Here is a 6,849-nt window from a genome sequence, read left to right as displayed (position 1 = left end):
TTGTTTAAAAGATGCATAAAATAATTGGAAAATGTAGACTTTAACTTAATATCAAAATCTTTGTAGTCATGTGTTTATTTTTACCAGATTTGTTGCTTTGACTTTTTACCTTAGTTTTTTTTATCCTCGGATTTAATATTTAATGTCTCACATTGGCTGATGTACTGCTAGGACACATGAGATGTGCCACCCCTCTCTTTACACCTTAGTTTTCGGTGTAATCTAATAACCAATTTATGAAACTTGCTTCATATGTGAGAGTTGTTTCAACAATGCTAAATCAAAATAACATGCATGGAATCATTATAAATAATTCTGGGCATTCAAATTCTGACAAAATCTTTCAAAATTTTACCCATTACAATTTTCATATTGAAGCATAAATCTTTTAATAAAATACATTTAGTGTAGACTGAATCTGCGAGTTATTTCACAAAATCGGCAAAATTCTTTCAAAATTATGTACATTGACTCTGCATGAATAATACCAGAAATCCAAATGGGCTATTCCATTTGAAATCCAAATACCCCTTATGGAAGACATGACCTTAATCTTCCACACAGGGGGGTATAGATTTCAAATGAAGTCACCCATTCAGGTAATCCCATTTGAAATTCACACTTCTCTGTGTGGGATATATTAAGGTAATGTCTCCCATACAGGGTGTTTGGATTTCAAGTGGAATAACCCAATAATGACAAAATAAAACAAATTCTAGCAAATACATTTTCCCCATTTCAAGCAGATGATCTTGTAGGTGTAGACTCTTGCGCAGGGGAAGGGTGAAATATAATAAATGTACATAAAGATATGTTGAATTAAGTGCTTGTGTGAGCAACTCTAGGACTGGCGAGGAGATCAAGTCAGTGTGCATGTTGTATATGTGCATAATGTCAAACACATCTTATGACCAAGTGCTGCTCCCTGCACTCTGCCAATTTTTTCATCCTAAGGCCGGTTAAACTCCATTCCTTGTTTCTGGTTACATTTTTTGTGGTATAATGAAGTGTCTTATGCATTATTCATAATAAAGACACATTTTGTAAAACTGCAACAATTCTCAGTGGTAAGCATAAGGGGAAATGGGGAAAATGGTCTTGGACAGGTTATTGAACCTGTGGTGTAGCGTGGGTCATCATATTTGGGGAGGAGGGTACCGACCATGATTGGGGGGTGTGCACCGGGTCAGATTGAGGGTACAAGCCATTTTTTGGCAATTTTCCTATGGGATTTTCTAAATTTTGCAATCTGTTGCAATTCGGTTAAATGTTTTGTGTTTGCTGGGTAAGGCATGTTTCTTTTTCTTTTTATACAAGAGGATATCACACAAATATGGCAAATTTGTTACATTTGACCTGAACTATACTACAAAATCAACAATATATTTTTGAAGACGTTGAACCTGGGCTATCTACACAATTGACAAAATTGAATGCATCTCAAAATATGACCATATTGATTTAAAACTTGATCATTTTTATTAAAAACATTGATTTCCCCAGAATTTTATGAATAGAAGGGTTAAAATTCTATGTACAGGAATTTTGCATAATCAGAATTTGTAATTTGAAATGGGCAATTCCAGTCGAAATCCATACACCCCCTATGGAAGATATGACCTTAATCCTCCACACAGGGAGTGTGAATTCCAAATGGATTTACCTGAATGGATGACTCCATTTGACATCAACACCCCCTGTGTTGGAGATTAAAGTCATGTCTTCCATAGCAGGTGTATGGATTTCAACTGGAATAGCCCCATGGCTCTTTGTCTGTTCACTCTCCACCATTGGCTGGGTGATTTATAAGGCAAACAGCATACAGTCATACCTGATTGTCATCACTGCTATAGTCTTTTTGGGCAAATTTACACATGCGAAGTATTCATGATCACATACTGTAAAAGTGGCAATTTTCGAGGTATGTTTATTTTTGTGCTTTTCGCATCCCAAGCTGCTACCACAAAAATAACAACCTGTGAATATATTCCTATTATGTATAAGTCAATGTGGGGAAATTTAGAATTGCAAAATTAAAAACCAGATAACAATTCAAAATTGGCAAAACACAAACAAATTAATCTCACAAAAATTCCTACTTTTGCATTACATTTGAAGTGGACATTGTTTAACACTACATTATATATTCATGCTTTCAATGATTGTCTATAATAATGCGGAATCAAAAACCCACAAAACCATGTATTTAGTCTGCAAGTGTGTGGAGAAAACTTAAAATTAGTGAAATTAAACACACCAACAATCGTTTCAAGTGTGCTGTGTGAAAAATAAATCATGTGAAAATTAAAAAAAATCTGTTGTCTTATTGTCTAGGAAGGTGTCAGGGAATATTTAATTTTGGCATTTAAATTTTGCCACTGAATTTTAAATCAAAGGAGAGAACTTGTTTGGGTCCTTTGAAACTGGATTAAAAGCGCACATTTCCATGGAATTAGCTATCTAGCTGCACACAAGAGCACCCCTGCTATTCATGTGTATTTTTGCAGCTATCTACTGAAGATAGCAGCATGATAATACAAATTACTTAGTTTCCAAACCTAACAGCCCACAATATTTAAATACATCCTATAAATACAAATCACTGAGCAAATCTGCGCACACACAGGTTACTGTAAAGGTGGAAATTTTCATGGTACATTACTTTTCAAGCTTTTTGTGCTCAATGCAGATACGGCAAAAATAAATAACACACGGATATGTTCTTTTTATGTATAGGTCTATGTAAAAAAATTAAAAATCATGAATTTAAAAACAAGTAAAATGGTAAAAAATTGGCAAAGTGCGAACATTTTCACACACAAAAAGAACCACTTTTACAGTTTTATGTTTTGAAAGAGGCATCCATCAAAAAGTACCACTTCATGCTTTATAAATACATCAAAAATTACATCAATAAAAAGACACTTTTACATATATACAAACAAGTCCTGTGCTCGGGATTATATTCCATAATGCTATTATGTCTGCGCCCATGGGTGTCACGTGTCCAGAAAATTGTCCCGTGAAAATTTACCTATTAATTTTGACTGTAAATACAAACAACTCCTTTAAAGCTCATCCATCCAATTGAGCCAGACTTGATTCATTAAGTAACCATCCGTTTGTACTCTTCAATCCATTTATACTCAAACCTTTCTCCACATGTCCTTTCCTGCTTAGCAAACTCAATGGGCTATTCCAGTTGAAATCCTTACACCCCCTGTGGAAGGCATGACCTTAATTTCCCACACAGGGAGTGTGAATTTTAAATCTGGTTACCTGAATGGGTGACTCCATTATACACCTTCTATGCGCACGGGAGATTAAGGTCATGTCTTCCACAGAGGGTGTATGGATTTCAACTGGAATAGCCCAATGCATGGCACTTGTCAGTTCTTTGCAAGCAGTGGAGCAAAGCACAGGTGGGTATTTCAAGCTCGGATATTTCGTTTGCCGGTCGACTTACGAACAAGTCCCTCAAGTCCAAGGCCTGCGGACTAAAAATAGAGATGTTGAGATGAGGCAGGTGTGTCTATGGGATATGTCAATTAGGGAGCAAGAAGGATGAACTTATCTGGTCTGAAATAAAAACATCTTATAATGTAGAATAGCTGCTAAGTGTAAAATATGTTTGGCTATTCCAGTTGAAATTCATACACCCCCTGTGAGAGACATTACCTTAATCTCCCACATGGGGGGATGGATTTCAAATTGAGTCACCGATTCAGATAACACCATTTGAAATTCACACTCTCTGTGTGGAAGATGAAGGTCATGCATTCCACAGGGGGTGTATGGATTTCACTTGGAATAGCCGGTTCTTTGTGCAGCACATCCAGTATGTTGTAAGATGTTGATTTGCTCTACCATGACTACTGCATTCCTGCTGACCAATAGCCAGTCAACATTAAGAGGTAAATTTTCACGGGAAAATTTTCTGGACACGTGACCAATGCGTATCAATGTGAGTGTAACCTTGAGCCTAATCTCTGACCCCCGGCGGTGACCTTGCTATTCAAGTCTTAGTAATTTTGAATTGGAATAGTATTTTTGACCGCAATTTTGATAGAAATGTGTGCATTGCAAATTTATTGAATATTTTGTTATCGTAATTTTTTCACAATATCATCAAAACGTAATCTATATTTATCTACGGAAACTCTTACCATAACATTATTAACTTGCGACAAGTAACTTATTTTGCATCAAAGGAGGAATTCTTCCTATTCAAATACATTGGAACAACACCCGCTGTGCTCGGGGTCACATTCCATAATGCTAATATGTCTGCGCCCATGGGTGTCACGCGTCCAGAAAATTTTCCCGTGAAAATTTACCTATTAATTCTGACTGATAGCTAGTGTTCACCTGGTATGTTGAAGGTTTGTTATGTCAAAAATAAGGTTCATTACGTGGAATATGAAATAAGGTTCGGAATAAAGTAGAATATAAAATATTGTTAGTTGATGTTAGGGTTATAATACTGGATTTAGGATTAGAGTTAGATTTGACATAACAAACCTAATTTTATTTTAAAAAAAACCTATAACCCAATAACGCATTGCAAGTTGTAAGGATCCCCAGTCAAATTTGTAGGATCTTAGGTACTGCTTTCATGTTTGCTGGGAAGTGTTCTTTGTAATAAAGCAAATGGTAGCTATTGCACGTGCCTGCATACAAGATGTTCTTGCGTAGCAAAATGGTTGTATTGCAGGTATGCAAACTATACCCAATAATCAGCAACAGGGTTTGCTTATGGCTATACCCAATAAATTTAATCACAGTTCAATGTTTCAGAGGCACTGACAGACATATTAAAGGCTATAGATGCAAAATGCATCTATGCAGATGCAATGTGAAACTCTAACAAACAAGTGGGGTTCAATGAGGATGCTGATGGTAATACCCAATTAATTAATTAATCACCCTCAAGAAATAACTCAGTAGGGTAATTATGAAAAGATAGCAAAAAGGCATATTTAAATTCTGCAGATGTAGAATTATTTCGGTTGTATGTAAATTATTCCCCATAACAAGTGTGTCTTGGTGTCTTTTTAAACAAGTAAATCTGTGAGCATAAACCATACATAGAATTCTAGGATCTTTGCTGATATACTAATACTAGATTATAAAATTGGATAACCTAACCCCATGGGCACTCTAAGAACTAGTTTGATTGGTTACAAAGAGTGCTGTATCACACATTGATCCAATAAGAAACATAGTAATAGCAATCAGTAGGGCTAAAGGGAGTTAAGCTTCAAATTGCTAGCTTTAAGATCTAAAAGCTCTATTTTGATTGGTTACTCAGATGATTATATCATGTAATTAACCAATCAGGTGCACTGTAAGTAGTGCTTGTGGGGTTAATCACAGTCAGATATTTCTCTAGGCAAAGGATATGCTAGTATATAATACAAGAAGCTATAAGTAGGCAAATCAGATTTATTACCCCGATTGCTCCTACAGGATGTGAATATCATTGCACTACCTTTGGGTATGCCAGATTCTGTATTTTGAAGGATCTTTAACAGTGTACTTCGGTTATATATATAAATGCGCTTTTATAAATACGCATGTGACCACCTCCGCGCTGCCATAACAGCTTATAGACAGTAAGTCTCGAAGTGACCTTCTACATAGCGTGTGGTCTTTCTATACATTTGAATGCAAAGGCGGAATAACATGAGACTGCTCTACAGCAAAATTGTCTATTTTGTTCAACTGTGTGATTATATTGTAAACGTTTCCGTTGTTGAATATTTTTTTCCATCATCAAATACTTTCAAAATGTTGTTTTTGATAACGAACTATAAATTCGGAATTGCAATATGTGTAATAATTTGCAATTCAATTAATACTTAAATTTGATGATATTTGTCTACAGAATTTCTATCCCTTTTTGTATGCATGAGGATTAGTCATGTTGGTCTTGGTATATCGTGCGTGCCCATGGGTCACGTATGCATAAAAGTGCATTTATAGATATAACCAAGTACACTGTTTAACCAGAATAGGCATGTTCAGATGGTCAGATCTCCAATGAAAATGCTCAAAAATTGCAAAATCCTTAGTCAATCCCAGAGTGTGTGTCCACACAATTCTATTGAAGCCTGGAATCCTAGAGTTTTGCAATGCCTGATATGATACGGAAAAACAGGGAGGATGGCAATTTATTTCTTGCATTTACGGCTCTAGCTACTATGGGCTATTTGCGGGGAGGAGATAAGTTTAAGTGACCGCTTATGGGTTCGAATTTCAACCAGCCTAATCATGAAGCTCCCGTGGCCAAGTGGTTAAGGCATAGGTCTCGTAAACCTGAGGTCCTGGGTTCGATTCCCAGGCGGGATCACTTTTTCTCCTTGTCTCCTTTATTATTTGCGACGGCGAACCTGGTGAAAATTAATGTTTGCCTGATATGATGTCAGCTCTGGATTTACAACACTATCTACTGAAGATAGCATGGCACTGCTATCTACTGAAGATAGCACAGCACTGTTATCTACTGAAGATTGCACAATACTGCTATCTACTGAAGATAACACAGTACTGCTATCTACTGAAGATAGCACAGCACTGTGCTATCTTCAGTAACCACTGGGCACAGTGGCTCAGTGGTTACGGCCTTGGACTCATAATCTGAGAGCTTGCTCGACGTGCGTGGGTTCGATTCCCCATCCCACCACCGTGTTGCGCCCTTGGGCAAGGCGCTTTGCCTCGCTTGCCTCACCCCACTCAGGTGTAATGGGAAGCTGTTAGGGGTAGTCACAGTCGTTGTACTGATGGACCCTGCGCCACTTGTAGGCTGCAAACGTGGTTCCGACATATTCTAATGACGGCGGAGTAAAT

The 6,849-nt window shown here is 37.0% G+C and overlaps 1 non-coding gene across 1 annotated transcript; it reads left to right on the top strand.

Moving 5' to 3' along the window:
* The first annotated feature begins 6,278 nt into the window (after nucleotides 1-6,278).
* Nucleotides 6,279-6,352, top strand: Trnat-cgu (transfer RNA threonine (anticodon CGU)). The gene has a single exon. It is a non-coding gene; the product is annotated as a tRNA-Thr (tRNA).
* Nucleotides 6,353-6,849: the final 497 nt, after the last annotated feature.

The sequence above is a fragment of the Amphiura filiformis genome, chromosome 19, assembly GCF_039555335.1.
Source record: "Amphiura filiformis chromosome 19, Afil_fr2py, whole genome shotgun sequence".
NCBI lineage: Eukaryota > Metazoa > Echinodermata > Ophiuroidea > Amphilepidida > Amphiuridae > Amphiura > Amphiura filiformis.
This window is presented reverse-complemented; position numbering and strand designations above follow the sequence as displayed.